Genomic DNA, 18,419 nt, shown 5'->3' on the forward strand with positions numbered 1-18,419 from the left:
CACAAATTTTGGCTCTGACCCCCCGGGGGCAGGAGGGGCGGGGCCAAATAGGGGAAATAGAGGTAAATCCTATAAATCGCTACTTGTCCTAGAATTCTGCATAGATTGTAACCAAATTTGGCCACAAACATCCTTGGGGAAGGGGAACAGAACTTGAGTAAATTTTGGCTCTGACCCCCCGGGGGCAGGAGGGGCGGGGTCCAATAGGGGAAAAAGAGGTAAATCCTTTAAATCGCTACTAGTCAAAAAGTTCTGCATGGAATGTAACCAAATTTGGCCACAAACATCCTTGGGGGAATAAGAATAGAGATTGCACAAATTTTGGCTCTGAGCCCCCGGGGGCAGGAGGGGCGGGGCCCAATAGGGGAAAAAGAGGTAAATCCTTTAAATCGCTACTAGTCATAAAGTTCTGCATGGAATGTAACCAAATTTGGCCACAAACATCCTTGAGGTAATTCCTATAAATCGCTACTTGTCCTAGAGTTCTGCATAGATTGTAACCAAATTTAGCCACAAGCATCCTTGGGGGAAGGGGAACAAAACTTGTAAAAATTTGGCTCAGCCCCCCCCCCCCCCCCCCCCCCCCCCCCGGGCAGGAGGGGCGGGACCCAATAGGGGATATAGAGGTAAATCCTATAAATCGCTACTTGTCCTAGAGTTCTGCATGGATTATAACCAAATTTGGCCACAAACATCCTTGGGGGAAGGGGAACAGAACTTGAGTAAATTTTGGCTCTGACCCCCGGGGGCAGGGCCAAATAGGGGAAAAAGAGGTAAATCCTTTAAATCGCTACTAGTCATAAAGTTCTGCATGGAATGTAACCAAATTTAGCCACAAACATCCTTGGGGGAATTAGAACAGAGTTTGTATAAATTTTGGCTCTGATCCCCCAGGTGCAGGAGGGGCGGGGCCAAATAGGGGAAATAGAGGTAAAGCCTATAAATCGGTACTTGTCCTAGAGTTCTGCATAGATTGTAACCAAATTTGGCCACAAACATCCTTGGGGGAGGGGAACAGAACTGTCCGGCAGGTAGGGCGTTATAATTGTACCTGCTGTCCCTATTGCATGATCGTAAAAGGCGACTAAATTTAGGATCTTATCTTTTCTCTTCTTCCTAACTGACACCGCCTCACTTTTGGCCTTGAGTTGAGCGTTCGCCACTGTGAGGAAGGCTCTGGGATCTGTCCCCTGGCCGTAAAAGTCTGTAAAAGTGGTAGTTTCTAATCCCGTTTAGCGCTCAGCATACAGGGAGTGGGACGGCTGGTTCGCCCGTTGTCAGTATAATGTGACCGGGTGGGGTGTGTTGCTTGGTGTCTTCGGCGGCATGCTTCAGTGATATAGCACTATAAAAAGGGCAACAATTCCACTATACAAGAAGACACAACACGAATATACCGCAGTCTCCCAAAACACGCACCTCGCACAACATACACGCAACACACCACATACATGCAAATACGGGAGGCCGTACATGACCATAGCTGTTAATAGGACGTTAATTAATCAAACAAACAAACAAACAAAAATGGCTTGTGACCAAAGGGCTAGGTGCATTAAGGACTATTTTTGTCCCCACGCTGGATTTTTTTTGAATTTTCATACCATATTATCTAGAGTACATGACATTTGCAAAAAACACTTTGTTAAATAGCTTACTTAACAGTTGCCAAGCAACGGCATTAGCAACCAAACTATCATATTACCAGTATTTATTATAATTTGACAGATGTTCAACCATCATTTTTATGAAAATGATTCAAAAGTTTAATCATTGTTTATATTTTAATTATGAAATCAATGACTTAAATGCACTATCCAGTTTCATAAAGTGTATTTTGAGTAAAAATAGTATGTATATACAGTATATACAGAGCAACCGATTTCCCTCATAGCAACAATACTAGTAAATATCAAGCATGTTTCTAGATAATTGACTGATTGTTAGTGAATTTTACAAATGTATCATTGAAGGAATATATCAAGCTTGCATACATACTTTGATATCAGTACAAAGAAAGATATATTATATCACAATTAATCCGTCTTAGCAACGGTTGTTACTCTATAGCAACATAAAAATGACAGATGATTTGATATTAACTTAACTTGATGATAGGCAACTATCTTTGTCAAGAATCCATATTAATCAATTGAACAGAATGAGATAATCAATTACTTTGGTAGAGATGTAGAAAAATATATTTAACCCTTTCCAAAAAAACAGTGGTACATTATCCAAACAGATGAGTGGGTATCAATTTCTACCAAGGTGTGATATGTACATGTGACATGTTATAAATGTTTGTTAGTCTTCAACTGAGTCGTCATCACTTTCATCTATTGGCTGTGGCTGTGGAATGTTCTTTGCGTCCATCAGGTACATACTCCAGTCTTTCCCAGGTTCATATGAGAGATGGAGATGTCTGGCGAACCCAAGGTACCATAGAACAGAAGAAATATGTGCACATGCACCCACTACCCTCGATCAAGATTTACATTTACAGTACCAACATGTTATATGTCCCTCTGAATATGCGATCCATAATTGATACGACCTGGATGAAGTGTGTCTGCTTTGGATCTTAGCACTTATCAAGCCTTCCTCTGTTCTGTGTACGAGTATATGAAACTGCCCTTCTTCGTCAATGTGCTCTCTGCTGTACAGCTTGGCCAGCTTTAATTGATATACTCCTGTGAACAGTTACTAAATGACTGTACAATAAATGACGAGGAAATTGAATACGATATTTGAGCTGAAATCGATATTTAAAGACATATTTGACATTGTGTAACATCACGAGATATATTTGAACTTAACGCTGTCAGAAAAAAGAGAAAATACAATTTCAATTCCTATTGGCATTCATCTTGCAGATGCACAGAATTATTTCCCTTTGAATATGTTTCAATATTTAATTAGTAAACGTACCCAATGTCAGGTTTCGAAGCTGCTCCTCGTCCAGTTTTGGAAAGTCGAGAACATCGTCTGCTGCATCAATGGGTTTCCAAATAACGGTCCTTTTGTTGAGTTTTTCTTTCATCACTTTTTCCTGAAGAACATTGCCTTTCTTCGATAAATGCAACATCTTTGCCCCTAGTGTTGCATCAAAATCTGGGCATCCTGTACTAAGTGCCGGACAGTATTTGTTACAAACAGCAACAACAATCCTGACATAGTCGCCAATAAACGGGACCTGGTTAGTCGGCAATATGTGATTAAGGAAGCGCCAATGTTTTATCCTAGCATTCGCTGATTCGACGACCCATCTTATTTTGGTAACTAGGCGTGAAGTGTTGCTTTCTTCCACAGAATGCTGTGCCTGGCCTTTGTGCGGAAAGAGGGCATCTCGGACCGAATACCGAACTCGCTCAGTAAATTCAACGAGTCCCTGAATCCTCTGTCCACAATCACGAGGTCTTCCTCTTCAAGCCAGAGGACGAGTATGGTGCTGGATTACTTCATCTCTTGTAATGTGACTAAATCCAATGTGTTTCGGAACAAACGATTCAATCAAAGACGATCTCGAAGACTTGATGGCGCGTCCTATAGAATCTTTGCCGATGTTGAAAATTGTAGAGAGAAGTCTATTTGACATTCCGGTCCTGAGTTTTGTCAAAAGAATACCTGCGCACATTGTTGTACTTCTGTTTTTGGAATCTCGAAGACCCAAGATGTGACTGCATAAGTCCTTGAACTGTTCTTTCGTTAACCCAGTTAGGTTTACCATATCACCATTATCTAAGGTACTCAAATGGTCAAAGTCTATGCGTTTACTAGCATTGTTCAAAGCTATCTGGCGCAATTGTTTAAGCATATCCATCATGCCAGTGTGGTTAAAGGAAGATGTTGTTCGACTACCTTCGATCAAATCAAAAGCTTGTTTTGTTAAAAATTCATTGTCAATATGATTCTTACAGCATCGTGCTCCTGCAGGGCAAATGAGTTCTTTTTCAAGGAAAATATCGTACCGTGCTTTGGATGGAATGACCACAAGTTTCCCGTTTCTTTGCTTGCAAACAAAGCATTGTGAATGGCTTCCTTCGGCAGAAGGTATTGGAAGCGTTATGCTTGGCGGCGAATTTAAAATTGTCGCGTTCCTTTTTTGCTCACTAGTATGGCTTAACGTGTTTACAGGCTGTTTGTTCTTATATATTGATGCGTAATATAATTGTCTACATTTGTTGCAAGTAACGCTGTCTTCCTTGATCTGAACGAAATACTGTTTGAAAAGGAATTTGCGGATATCTTTGTTCTCTACACCACGAAGAGTTCGTCTATTTCCTGGTTTTGTTCTTTTAGAGCATAAGCAGCATGGGAAATCCTTCGGGGATGGCATCCTAAAATAATTAAATAGGTTAGAGACAATTTTATACAAACATGTTGATCAAGACATACATGTAAAAGCAAGACTTGTGTTTAGTGTAAACTTCATGTACACTCGTAGTGATTACGAAAATAAAGCGTGCCAAAGTGACCGGATGGTTAGGACTACTATTAATGGTTGCAATAATACATCCACGATATTCCAGAAGTTAACATCACTGTCGTTATATCTATCCCTAGTCTATACCATACTAATGGTGTAGGCATTTCAGAAGAGTTACTGAGGATTACAGAGAACGAGCATTAATGGAATCTTTATATTAACATAAAAAACTAACTGTTTCATCCGGTTTTTTTTCACACACAATTTTGCTATGAAATAACATCAGGGGTGGATATAACGCCAGTGGTAGTAACCCTTGGTATATCGAGGATGCTAGTAGCTAAACACTGATCGTAGGCTGGTTAAATGATCATGATTGCTAATATGGCGTAAAGCAAACTAACAATATCAAAAATACAACTCCATAAAGGCTGCTTTCAAGAAACGTTACATAAATGCATTACTTTAATTAGCCTTTCAGTAAAACGCATAACACAGCCTTGCTTATTTTAACTTATTTTATTTGTACAATTCTATTTTCCCAATATCTTTATTTCGTTATTGCCCCAACCGCACAGTGGAAATAAAAAACTGTTAATATTGATAAATCCTAACCATATATAGATTCTTTAATTCGTTTACATAACAAATGAGTAACCACTTTTGTTTTTTTCTTTAGTTTGCCGGATTAATTATCATCATTAATCATTATATCACAGGCAGTAATCATTATAGCATAGGCAGTAATCATTATATCACAGGCAGTAATCATTATAGCATAGGCAGTAATCATTATATCATAGGCAGTAATCATTATAGCATAGGCAGTAATCGTTATATCATAGGCAGTAATCGTTATATCATAGGCAGTAATCGTTATATATCATAGGCAGTAATCGTTATATCATAGGCAGTAATCGTTATATCACAGGCTGTAATCATTATAGCATAGGCAGTAATCATTATATCACAGGTAGTAATCGTTATATCACAGGCAGTAATCGTTATATCATAGGCAGTAATCGTTATATCACAGACATATCACAGGCATTATATCATCAGGCAGTAATCATTATATGCATAGAGCAGTAATCGTTATATCATAGGCAGTAATCATTATAATCATAGGCAGTAATCATTATATCACAGGCAGTAAATCGTTATATCATAGGCAGTAATCCATTATATCACAGGCAGTAATCGTTATATCATAAGGCAGTATCGTTATATATATTATAATCATATAGCATAGGCAGTAATCATTATATCATAGGCAGTAATCATTATATCACAGGCAGTAATAATTATATATCACAGTAATCATTATATCATAGGCAGTAATCATTATATCATAGGCAGTAATCGTTATATCACAGGCAGTAATCATTATATCATAGGCAGTAATCGTTATATCACAGGCAGTAATCATTATATCACAGGCAGTAATAATTATATCACAGGCAGTAATCATTATATCATAGGCAGTAATCATTATATCATAATCGTTATATCATAGGCAGTAATCATTATATCATAGGCAGTAATCATTATATCACAGGCAGTAATCGTTATATCACAGGCAGTAATCGTTATATCACAGGCAGTAATCATTATATCATATGCAGTAATCATTATATCATAGGCAGTAATCGTTATATCATAGGCAGTAATCATTATATCATAGGCAGTTAATCGTTATTATATCACAGGCAGTTAATCAGTAATTATATCACAGGCAGGTAATCGTTATATCACAGCATAATCATTATATCATAGGCAGTAATCATTATATCATAGGCAGTAATCATTATATCATAGGCAGTAATCGTTATATCACAGGCAGTAATTATTATATCATAGGCAGTAATCATTATATCATAGGCAGTAATCATTATATCACAGGCAGTAATAATTATATCACAGGCAGTAATCATTATATCATAGGCAGTAATCATTATATCATAGGCATTAATCGTTATATCACAGGCAGTAATAATTATATCATAGGCAGTAATCATTATATCACAGGCAGTAATAATTATATATAGGCAGTAATCATTATATCATAGGCAGTAATCGTTATATCACAGGCAGTAATCGTTATATCACAGGCAGTTAATCATTATAATATAGGCAGTAATTTTAATATATCATAGCATAATCATTATATCATAGGCAGTTAATCATTATAATATAGGCAGTAATCATTATTAATCATAGGCAGTAATCATTATATCATAGGCAGTAATCATTATATCATAGGCAGTAATCGTTAAATCATATGCATAAGCAGTAATCCGTTATATATCATAGGCAGGAATTATTATATCACAGGCAGTAATCCGTTATAAAACATAGGCAGGAATCGTTATAACATCATGAGCAGTAATCGATTATATTCACAGAGCATTCCAGATATTTATTAAATTTCATACAGATCTAAAAAAAAAAAAATCCACAAAACTATAATAACCTGTATTTCAAAGAATGTTATCTTTGATCGAAAAATTCCAACGGGGCATTTTGTCACGCCGTCCTCGAAATCCTGACGTCACGTTATGGTTTTGTAATGAGGTCACATTGGAAAAACCACTTTCACACTTGACCACTGAAATGGTTTTATTCGCTGTATTAAGATATCCAATATAAATAACAATCAAAATACAATTTAGTCGCATAAACGCAGACGGATATATTTTTCTGTTTTAGATGTGTTTGAACGGAAGTGTAGATGTCGACGAAGGCTCGTACCCGAGATCAAAAACTTTACGCAGGAGGAGTTATTGAATGTTATGGAGGAAACTAAGAAGAAGCTTACAGTCGATAAGAAAAAGACTTCAAGTAAGAATATATGAAGCGGTATTCATATATTGCGCATGCGCTAAACTATAACATGTGTATTGAGCTTATTTACACGTGTTTGGTACAGCTATGTGCAATTTTTTCATAACGCTAACACGTTCAAAATCATTTTAGCGCAAAACAAAAATTAATTTCGTCAAATTTCGCCTCATTTGACTATTTATTGTGTTGATGCATGTCGGTGTTCAACAAGAGTAGCAAAATGGATTGGGGAATATAGCAAGTTTCTGGTTTCCCTCGAATTTGCCTAATTCATTCAACCCCATACTGTTTTAATATACCGATACAATATACATACAAAAGCTAATTTAGACTAAAAATGTATTTCTCTCATACGCTATATTCCTGTCGCGTACGGCTATGGTCATTGGAGATTGAGGGATTTTTACATTGTAATAGATCTATAAAATCTTTGCTTCAAACATTCAAATTATTTTGAGGTGATAATTGTGATTCCATGTCCGTTTTGTTTGGTTTCTATTCAAACCGCAGGTTATAATTTGATTCCGCTATGATTTCTCAATATTTCAACATTTTATATCACCAGGCATAATACTAAACGTATGTACATGTATTGTTGAAATTCCGAGACGTTAACCACTTACAGGTAGCTTAAAATTTACATAACAACTGTACGTACATGTACATATAAAGGTATTGTCCCCTGACCCCATTACATTTTTCACAAAGCTCTCACTTACAAGATAAACATGCCGATGTGTTCGGTAATAGTTTCCGATTAATACTTAGGCCGTTTGATTGCGTCAATAGAGATGGCGTGATCAAAAACTAGCTCCGCTCAATTGGTACGTCGCTTGCAACTGATGGCGTAAAGTCCCGCCCTCCTCGAATCGGATTAGTTAAACGGAAATACCCGAGTCCGGGTATGTGCTAGCTAGTCGAAAGACCAACACACACACAGCTGAACAAGGGTTTTTTGGGGGTAAAAGTTAGGGGAGCTAGTAACTTTAATATAGCGCAATTAAAATAGAGGTATATTATAATTTTTTACAATCGCGAGGAGACACAACACGATCATACCCGCAGCCTCCCAAAACACACCACGCAGTTCACAAGTCCGTGTAACGCCACAAACATGGGAGGCCGTACTTAAATGACGACGTTAAATAAGTCACAAAAACAACAGAATAGCATAGAAGAATAGCGGGTAGGTTTAGACTATTCGTATGGAAGCTCACCAAATGTCGGTATGAGGTACATAAGGACGGTCTCCCATGTATGCAGTGCGTAGCGTGTGTGAAGTGCGAGGTGCGTGTTTTGTTGGATTGCGGTATGTTCTTAATTGTTGTGTCTTCTGGTATAGTGAAAATCTTGCTATATCACTGAAGCATGCCGCCGACAACACCAAGCAAACACACCTCACCCGGTCGCATTATACTGACAACGGGCGAACAAGTTGTGTCCCGCTCTATTCGTGCTGAGGGCTAAGCAGTAGCAGAAACTACCACTTTTATAGACTTTGGTGTGTCTCGGCCAGGGGATGTTAGGAAGAAATGTAAGAAGAAAAAAATGATAATATGATTATATCCTTAATTTAGTCGCCTTTATACGATCATGCAATAGGGGCAACAGGTACAATTCTTATGCCCTACAATGCAGGGTAGCGGTATGAGGTACACAATGAACTATAAAATAACGAAATGTTTTCATCTTTTATATATTGCCGTGATCATAGGAGAGAAAATAATGTAGAGCTGTTTTTAGGGTTTTACTACTTTAACGTCATACTAAAATGAAAAAAAAAACACCGACCAGCAGTCAGTACCCGGTAACCGTCCCACATGGCACTCGAGCTAACGAACCCTGAGGTGGATGGGGTTTGTGGTGATATGTATGTCAATATGTCATATTGTCAGGGACTGAAGCTAATATCTACACAGTGCAATTAATCTTTTTTAAATGATTATTACAGAATCCATCCGGAAGAAAATCTCCTGCCCCAGATGACCGGAAGTCGTCCATAGCCATGGCAACTATGATAGCCTTCGTCCTACTCTCAATCCCAGTTCTGTTTATTATCAGCGCCGACGTCATGAACATCCCGAAATACCTAAAAGAAAGGAAAACACAGAAACGCCTCGCAGCACGTGTTAAAGAAAACAAGAATCGGCAGAAATCTGAAAGAATCGCTCTAGATGAGGGAAACCCAAAACCCGTCCAAGGTGGGTAGAAAGCGAGTCTGCGAGGTATGGGAGACGTTTATCTAGGATAGAAACATCGGAACAATTCAAGCAAGAACAACGTACCAAACGAGGGAGTTGTAAAGTGCTTCGATTTCTTTTAAAGGAGGTGTTGCATATAGGGTGAAAATCCGCCCACGATATTTTTTTTTTTATTTTTGAATTTAAATTAGTTAATTGCATTAATACACATATGTCTATAATACTTAAAACCCAATTGGACCATTATTAGGACTACAGCGCCCACTACATTAACACTGGTGAAATTTAAAGCCTATTGGGCCTTTTACCTGGCATAAGTCATAGTAAAAACACTTAAATCACGTTTTTCTTATGATTTAAAAATACCACATAAAATTGCCTTTATAACGACATATCACATTTTGCTGTATCCAATATCATTTTATCACAAATGGAACGTAAATATCAAATTTTACAGAAAATACGACTTTTTGAAGTTTTCAATTTTTCGTTTAAGCAACAGAATAAGTAAGGCACTGCTCGAGTACCCTAAAATTTTGATGTTTAAAATTATATTTAGGTTAACATCGTTTCACCATAAACAGCTCAAGTTGATGAATCACTGGATATGCCACGTTTTTTTTTAGGTTTATTTCGTCTACCCCCTGTTTTTTCCATAATATCAAAGTACTGAGAGTACAACTGTCAAATATTACCGACTTTTCTGTAAGAGTAGAATGTGATGATGAGTTGCGTATTTCAAGCAAACCTTGAAGTTATCATACATAAACTCATGTTTATAATATCTTTCAGAAATTCTGCTTATCTGTTTTGAAACAGTGGGATATATAACACTGACAGTTATGATTTAACATATACACAATGCCATGCTGCATTCCAGAAACTATATAAGCATTAAGGTAATAAATATGACAGTATGTGTCCTTTTGCCAATTGTTAAAGGGAACATCAATGTTGCCATCGTCTCAGGTAGGGTGTTAGAATTGTCACCTGTTTATATACCCATTGCATGATCGTAAAAAAGGCGACTAAATTTGGTACCTTTTTTGCTAGCGTCAATCAGACATCAAACGAGGCGCGCTATGTCTCATTTTACCTTTAGTAACCTATAGGTATCGCGAAATAATACAATCAAAAAGTTTACCAGGTACTCATTACAAGTTATAAGTTTTTCTCATCCAATATCCTTCATGAAAGTGCATGCTTTCTAGATTATCTAATGAAAGTTCTAGAAACGCTCTAAAAAGTTCTAGAACAGTTTCTACAACTATTCCAGAACGGTTATCTACAATGTTAAATAAGACTTTTTTCAGAAATGTTCCTGAAACTATTCTACAAATGTTCTAGAACTGCTCCAGTTTTCAATTCTAGAATATTCTATAGAATTGTTTCTAGAACATTATTCTAGAACAATCTAGAACAATTTTTAGAACACTGTTCTAGACAGTTTCTAGAGCATCGTTCTAGAAAACAGTTTGTAGAACGATTGTAGAATTCCTTTAGAATAATTTCTAGAACAGTTCTAGAACTGTCCTAGAACTCCTCCAGATTTCAATTCAAGAATAGTGTCAATAATTGATCAAGAACAAATTATAATCTAGAACGAATATAGAACACGTTTTATCCCAGATACAAATCTAGAGCATCGTTTCAAGGAAAATCTCATTTAACATTGTAGAAAGTGTAACTACATTATAAGTTAGAAGAAGAGATGCTATTGATACGATCCTAAAATTTAGTCGCCTTTTACGATTTTGCACTATTGGCAGTAGGTACAATTTTAAACCCCAACCTGCATTACCGCAAAAACCTCATTTTAATCAACATAAAGTATGGGTTTGAGGGATATAGCAAGTTTCTTTCCTTCCCGAGATATGTCTAAATCCGAGAAATAGGCAGGTTCTAAGGAAAATTGTTTTCCATTGATTTATAATTGATTCAAATCCAATGTTTTTAACTGTTTAAATATACCGATACATGTAAGGAAAAGTATCAAAATATATTGTCTAACTTGTATACGCTAAAGTCACTGGTAATGTGGATAATGGCTAGAAACTTGCGTTAGTTTATTTATGTTAGTGAAATCTTGCAAGTTCAATAATGGCATACAAACTTTTCAAACATCTTCAAACATACAAATTATGTGACTGAATATGATTCTATGCCGTTTTGTTTTGCTTCTATTAAACAGTCGTTACACCGAGATTTTCCTTTATATAAATAACTTTATACCACTAAGGCATATATAAAAATAAATTAAATATTGTTTGAAATTCTGGGAGACGTTAACCACTTACAGGTAGCCTAAATATATACATAACAACCCTACGTACATGTAAAAGGTATTGTCCTCGGGACCCCATTAAATTTTTTCATAAGCCTCTCACAATGATGAACATGACGACGTGTTCGGTGACAGTTTCCTGATCGATACTAACGTCGTCTGAGTACGTGTCAACGGAGATGGCGTGATCCGAAACTAGCTCCCGAACCAATTGTTAACGTCACCTAGCAACTGATGGCGTGATCGGAAACAAGTCCCCGCCCACCTCAAATCTGGATTGGTTAAACGGAAATACCCGAGTGGCAAGGTGTAACTAAGCTTCCAGGAGTGTGCTAGTTCGATGATGACTAACTCACAGCTGAGAGAGGGTTTTTGGAAAAAGCAGGGAGCTAGTAAATTTAACAAAGTAATCATTTATATGGTGTAAAATAAAGTAGAGGTTATATTAATTCATTTTAATGTCATCAGGTCATCTAACCCGAAGGGTCAGGATGACCTATAGTCACCATGCTTTGTCCATTGTCGTGCGCTGTTCGCATTTCGTTATTCGTATAAACTTTTCATTGAAACGACTTCTTCTCAATATCCGAAAGGCCCAAGAAACTGATATTAGGCATGTAGAATGCTGGAATGATGGACCACCAAGTTTGCGGAAATGAATTACCTTGACCTTCATTCAAGGTCACAGAATTCAAAAAGGCTAAATCTTTAAACGATTTCTTGTGAATAACTAAGATACCTAGATACCTGATATAAGGCCTGTAGTATGCTGGCATGAAAGACTACCAAGTTCATTTAAGGTTACAAGGGTCAAATAGGCTAAAACCTTTAAACGACTGTGAATAACTAAGAGGCATAGGAATCTGATATTGGGACTGTAGAATGATAGCTTAAACGACTACCAAGTTTGTTCAAATGAATGACCTTGACCTACCTTCATGGTCACATGAGTCAAATAGACTAAAATCTTTAAACGACTTCTTGTGAATAACTAAGAGGACAAGAGACCTGATATTGTACATGAAACATGTTTGGGTGAAGGGCAAATGTTCCTAAATCATCTTGCCCGATAGGTCAGGGTGACCTAAAGTGATCGTACTTCGTGCGCCGTCGTTCATACACTTTTCATTCAAACAACTTCTTCTCAATAACTGAAAGGTGTTGAAACATGATGTTAGACCTAACGTGTTCTCAAATAAAGGGCTACAAAGATGTTTGTCAAATGAATGACCTTGACGTTAATTGAAGGGTTCAAATTGGCAAACATAAACGACTTCTTGACAAAAACTAAGACACCTTGCAGTATGCTGGAAAAAAGGGCTTCAGACAGGTCAAATGTATGAAAATCTTCAAACAGCTTTTTCAATATGTGAAAGGCCTCAAGAACTCAGATAGTGGGTCTGTAAAATTCCGCATGATTTGTTTACTTGACCTACTTTCATGGTAACATTTTTTAACTATATCAGACACCAAGAACGTCAATTGAAGAGTTCCTAGCGTGCAATATATTATTTGGTGCCCCCAAAAAACATGAACAATTTCAGTCCACTGGATTCTTTTTTCATTACTGTATAGTTTGACCATGTTTTATTGTGTGAATAATAGTCAGACATGGGCTGTTTGACTTACGAATGAAATCCTAGTTATCCATGACATGTTATAGACATCAAAACAACAGTATATCCTTTTGAGAAATATCTAAGGTCAACATATAAGTTAGATCGATATACGTTTCGCTAAACGGAACATTTGCTTAGTAATAAGTTAATAAACCCATGAAGACAGAAATAGGAAATACTTCTGACGATTGGTGTAGGAAATATAAGTCATATTGACCTTATTTTGCTTGATGACACAACATATTGTATAGTTCCATATATGACCCTAAAATTAACATTTTGTGATATATATATATATAGGCAAAACAAGTTTTTATTTAGATGTAGGTCAAATGTCAATATACATGTCAGTTTGACCGAACTTTGGTACACCAACTTACATGGGATACGTTTAACTCAACTATGACGTCGCTAAAGCGGCTTTTGATACATGATAGAGCCGAGAGAAGGACAGCTTTCGGTTAAAATTTTTAACTCTCAGTACTTTGATATTGGGTAAGAAATAAAGGGGGTAGACGTACAAAAGTGCCAAAAAGTCGGCATATCCAGTGATTCATCGGCACAATATTTTCATGAGTCAATAAATGATATATGAAGATATTTTTGATTGCTAAAATTTTAGGGTACTCGGGGTTTGTCATTGTTATCTAAGGAATTAATTAAAAACTAATGAAATGAAATTGCTCTATTTTCATGAAAAATTAAGAGCAAAACTGGAAATTGCAAGAAAACCCCAACAGATCTGATGAAGTATTGTATATCGTTAAAAAGATAATACGAAATGCTGATGTTATTACATCAACATAATTTATTTTTGGGTTTTGTATGCCTAAATATGATACATTAAAGGCGCACAAGTAGGAATCGGACGTAAAACTTACAAAAGGTGGCGCTGTAGTCGCATGATTAATCTATTCATGGAATAAGTACTGTTCCGATACGTATTATGTGCCCGATTGATGTATTCGCACCAAAAAATTAAAAATCGATCGTGGGCGGCCATGCAACACCTCCTTTACGGAGTCATGTTGTTTGATTGTATTGATGACGGAGCCATTGTTTGTTTAGATCACAGTATGTGATGACGTAGTCATTGTTGTTAATCTCACAGTATGTGATGACGGAGCCATTGTTGTGTAATCTCACAGTATGTGATGACGGAGCCATTGTTGTTTGATCTCACAGTAATGTGATGAGGAGTCATTGTTGTGTTGATCTCACAGTATGTGATGAAGTCTCACAGTTGTGACGGAGCCATGTTGTTTGATCTCACAGTATTGTGATGACGGAGTCATTGTCTCACATATGTGATGACGGAGTCATTGTTGTTTGTATCATCACAGTGATGACGGAGTTGATGACGGAGTCATTGTTGTTGTTTGATCTCACAGTATGTGATGACGGAGCCATTGTTGTTTAATCTCACAGTATGTGATGACGGAGTCATCTCACAGTATGTGATGACGGAGTCATTGTTGTGTCTCACAGTAAGATTTGTCTCCACAGTATGTGATGACGGAGTCATTGTTGTTGTTAAGTTTTCATTGTTGTTGATCTCACAGTATGTGATGACGGAGTCATTGTTGTGTTGATCTCACAGTATGTGAACGACGTTGAGTCATTGTTGTGTAATCTCACAGTATGTGATGACGTGAATCTCACAGTATGTGATATGACGGAGTCATTGTTGTGTTCTCACAGTAAATATGATGACGGAGTCATGTTGTTTGAGTCACACTATGTGATGACGGAGTCAGTGTTGTTTGATCTCACAGTATGTGATGACGGAGTCAGTGTTGTTTGATCTCACAGTATGTGATGACGGAGCCATTGTTGTTTGATCTCACAGTATGTGATTGTTGTTTGATGGTCGGAGCCATTGTTGTTTGATCATACAGTATGTGATGACGGGGTAGCCATTGTGTATTGATCTCACAGTATGATGACGGAGTCCATTGTTGTTTGATCTCATGTTGATCACATTGTTGTTTGATCTCACAGTATGTGATGACGGAGTCATTGTTGTTTGATCATCACAGTATGTGATGACGGAGCCATTGTTGTTGATATGTGATCACAGTATGTGATTGACGGATGTCAGCCATGTTGTTTGTTTGATCTCACAGTATGTGATGACGGAGCCAGTCATGTTTGATCTCACAGTATGTGATGACGGAGTCATTGTTGTTTGATCTCACAGTATGTGATGACGGAGTCATTGTTGTTTGATCTCACAGTATGTGATGACGGAGCCATTGTTGTTTGATCTCACAGTATGTGATGACGGAGCCATTGTTGTTTGATCTCACAGTATGTGAATTTAATGGATGGTTGTCGCTTTACTTTTGTTACCTTCATTAGTCATCACATCTCCGTCAATAGATTTTTTAACATTGCATATTTGGACTTTTTTAGGAAATTTATAGAAATTGCCTCCCCTTAATAGAGAAATAAGCTTTGTGAAAGCTTGTATATGTTCAGAGACTTAAGCTTGTTTTGTTGCTATATACGTTGACTAGCAATAATAAACAAAATTGGTATGTTGTTAAAAGGTCATTTATTAATGACATTAAACTCATACGAGTTTAATTGAAAAACATACTTCAATATTAGATAATGACAAACATTACATTTGTTTGACAAAATGAATTATTGTAGCAACAAAGATGGGGTACAAAATATGGCACTGATGATGACCATATGATACATATTAGGGTGAAGGCCCAAAGATGTAGATAAGTGGTCATCATCACCCCGTGAATCTAATGGATGGTTGTCGCTTTACTTTTGTTACCATCATTAGTCAGCACATCTCCGTCAATAGATTTTTTAACATTGCATATTTGGACTTTTTTTAGGAAATTTATAGAAATTGCCTCCCCTTAATAGAGAAATAAGCTATATGTACCAGGAAATTGCAATTACCTGTTAAACAATGAAACCATGTAGCATTATACTGAATTGGAGAGGTGTTGAAACAAACTATTCTAAGAAATGATCAGAAACAAACTAAAGACTAAAACTCTCAAATGCATTTGATATTGAAGCTTTAGTTACCTGCATACATGGGAGACCGTACTTCAATGAGCATAGCCATTGACACGTTACCCCCAATACAATTAACTAAATATAAATAACACATATGTTATCCCCGTTGTGTAATGACTGGTTGTCAGCATAAGGTGGGTGAGTCGGTGCGGTTGGTTAAGGAAGATAGCAATATTCAGACATCCACACACTGCCCGCATGGGAAACCTCCTTAAATGCTCCATCCTGGCTGTTGATAGCTAACAGTATAGTATGGATGCTTGGAATGGTAGTTGGTTTTGCAAAATACATCTACGTCTAATACTTAAAGGCCCACTTCCTTTCCAAAACGGCTTTTATTTTTTTTTAAATGTGGATATAAAACAAGACCGATAATTTTGCAGAGTCGCAAAAGTTATTAACTTACCGTTAATACTACATGAACTCATCATTTTTTGAAAACTTATAAAAAATAACTTATAAATTATAAATTGTTAATTTTCATAACGCGGATAGTCCTATGTTTCCCTCCGTCGTCCTAAATACCGTTCGGTAGTTGAATATTACTGAGCCAGACAGCGAAACAGCGAAATGAATCTCCACAGTTATCATGTGTTACTTAGGAAATGTTGTTACATCATATTAGGCCTTCGGTATGGTATGTTTTTAAGAAACCTTTAATGATTAGTAGTGAGCCTTTAATAATATGTAAGTGTGACTTAAGTATCATTACTATGTTTGTATTATCATTTGAAATGTTAGAAGAGTAAAATTCGTGACACAAATAGCGCAAATTGGCCGAGAGATAATACACAGGAAAGTACGGTATATAAATCATATCTTATCTGGGTTATGTAATTTGAAATCATTAATATGTTATATGTATGTAATGTGAAATTGTAAATATATCAAATATATGTAATGTGAAATTATAATGTTATATGTATGTAATGTGAAATTGCATACCACAGTCTCCCAAAACCATGCACCAAGCACACCATACAACGCAACATACCGCATACATGGGAGGCCGTCCTTAGATGACCATAGCTGTTAACAGGACGTTAATTAATCAAACAAACAATCGAATCAGCAAATATGTAACATGGTCAATGTATGTAATGTGAAATTTTAAATATATTATAGTATGTAATGTGAAATTATAAATGTTATAGGTATGTAATGTGAAATTATAAATATGTTATAGTATGTAATGTGAAATTGTAAATGTTATAGGTATGTAATGTGAAATTATAAATGGTTATAAGTAATGTGTAAGTGTGAAATGTAATGTAATGTGAAATTATAAATGTTATAGGTATGTAATGTGAAATTTATAAATGTATGTAGGTATGTAATGTGAAATTATAAAATGTTATAGGTATGTAATGTGAATATTATAATGTTATAAGTATGTAATGTAAATTGTAATGGTTATAGGTATGTAATGTGAAATTGTAAATGATATAGGTATGTAATGTGAAGTAGTAAATGTTAGGTATGTAATTGTGAAATTATAGTAATGTTATAGGTATGTAATTGTGAAATTGTAATTATTGTAATGTGAAATTATAAAGGTGTGTAAATGTTATAGGTATGTAATAATGAAATTGTAAATGTTATAGTATGTAATGTGAAATTATAAATGTTATAGTATGTAATGTGAAATTTGATAAATGTTATAGTATGTAATGTGAAATTATAAATGTTATAGGTATGTAATGTGAAATTGTAAATATTTAAGTAATGTAATGTGAAATTGTAAATGAAAATTATAAATGTTATAGGTATTATAAATGTTAAATTAATAAATTATAAATATTTATAGTATGTAATGTGAAATTATAAATGTTATAATGGTATGTAATGTGAAATTGAAATTATATGTAATGTGAAATTGTAAAATGTTATAGGTATGTAATAGTGAAATTGAAATATATTATAGGTATGTAATGTGAAATTGTAAATATTATAGTATGTAATGTGAAATTATAAAATGTTTATATATGTAATGT

General features: G+C 35.9%; 1 pseudogene; it reads right to left on the reverse strand.

Annotated features, from left to right (window-relative positions):
* Window positions 1–1,551: 1,551 nt before the first annotated feature.
* Window positions 1,552–4,385, reverse strand: LOC138310747 (uncharacterized; annotated as a pseudogene).
* Window positions 4,386–18,419: the final 14,034 nt, after the last annotated feature.

Source organism: Argopecten irradians, chromosome 16 (genome assembly GCF_041381155.1).
Source record: "Argopecten irradians isolate NY chromosome 16, Ai_NY, whole genome shotgun sequence".
Lineage (NCBI taxonomy): Eukaryota > Metazoa > Mollusca > Bivalvia > Pectinida > Pectinidae > Argopecten > Argopecten irradians.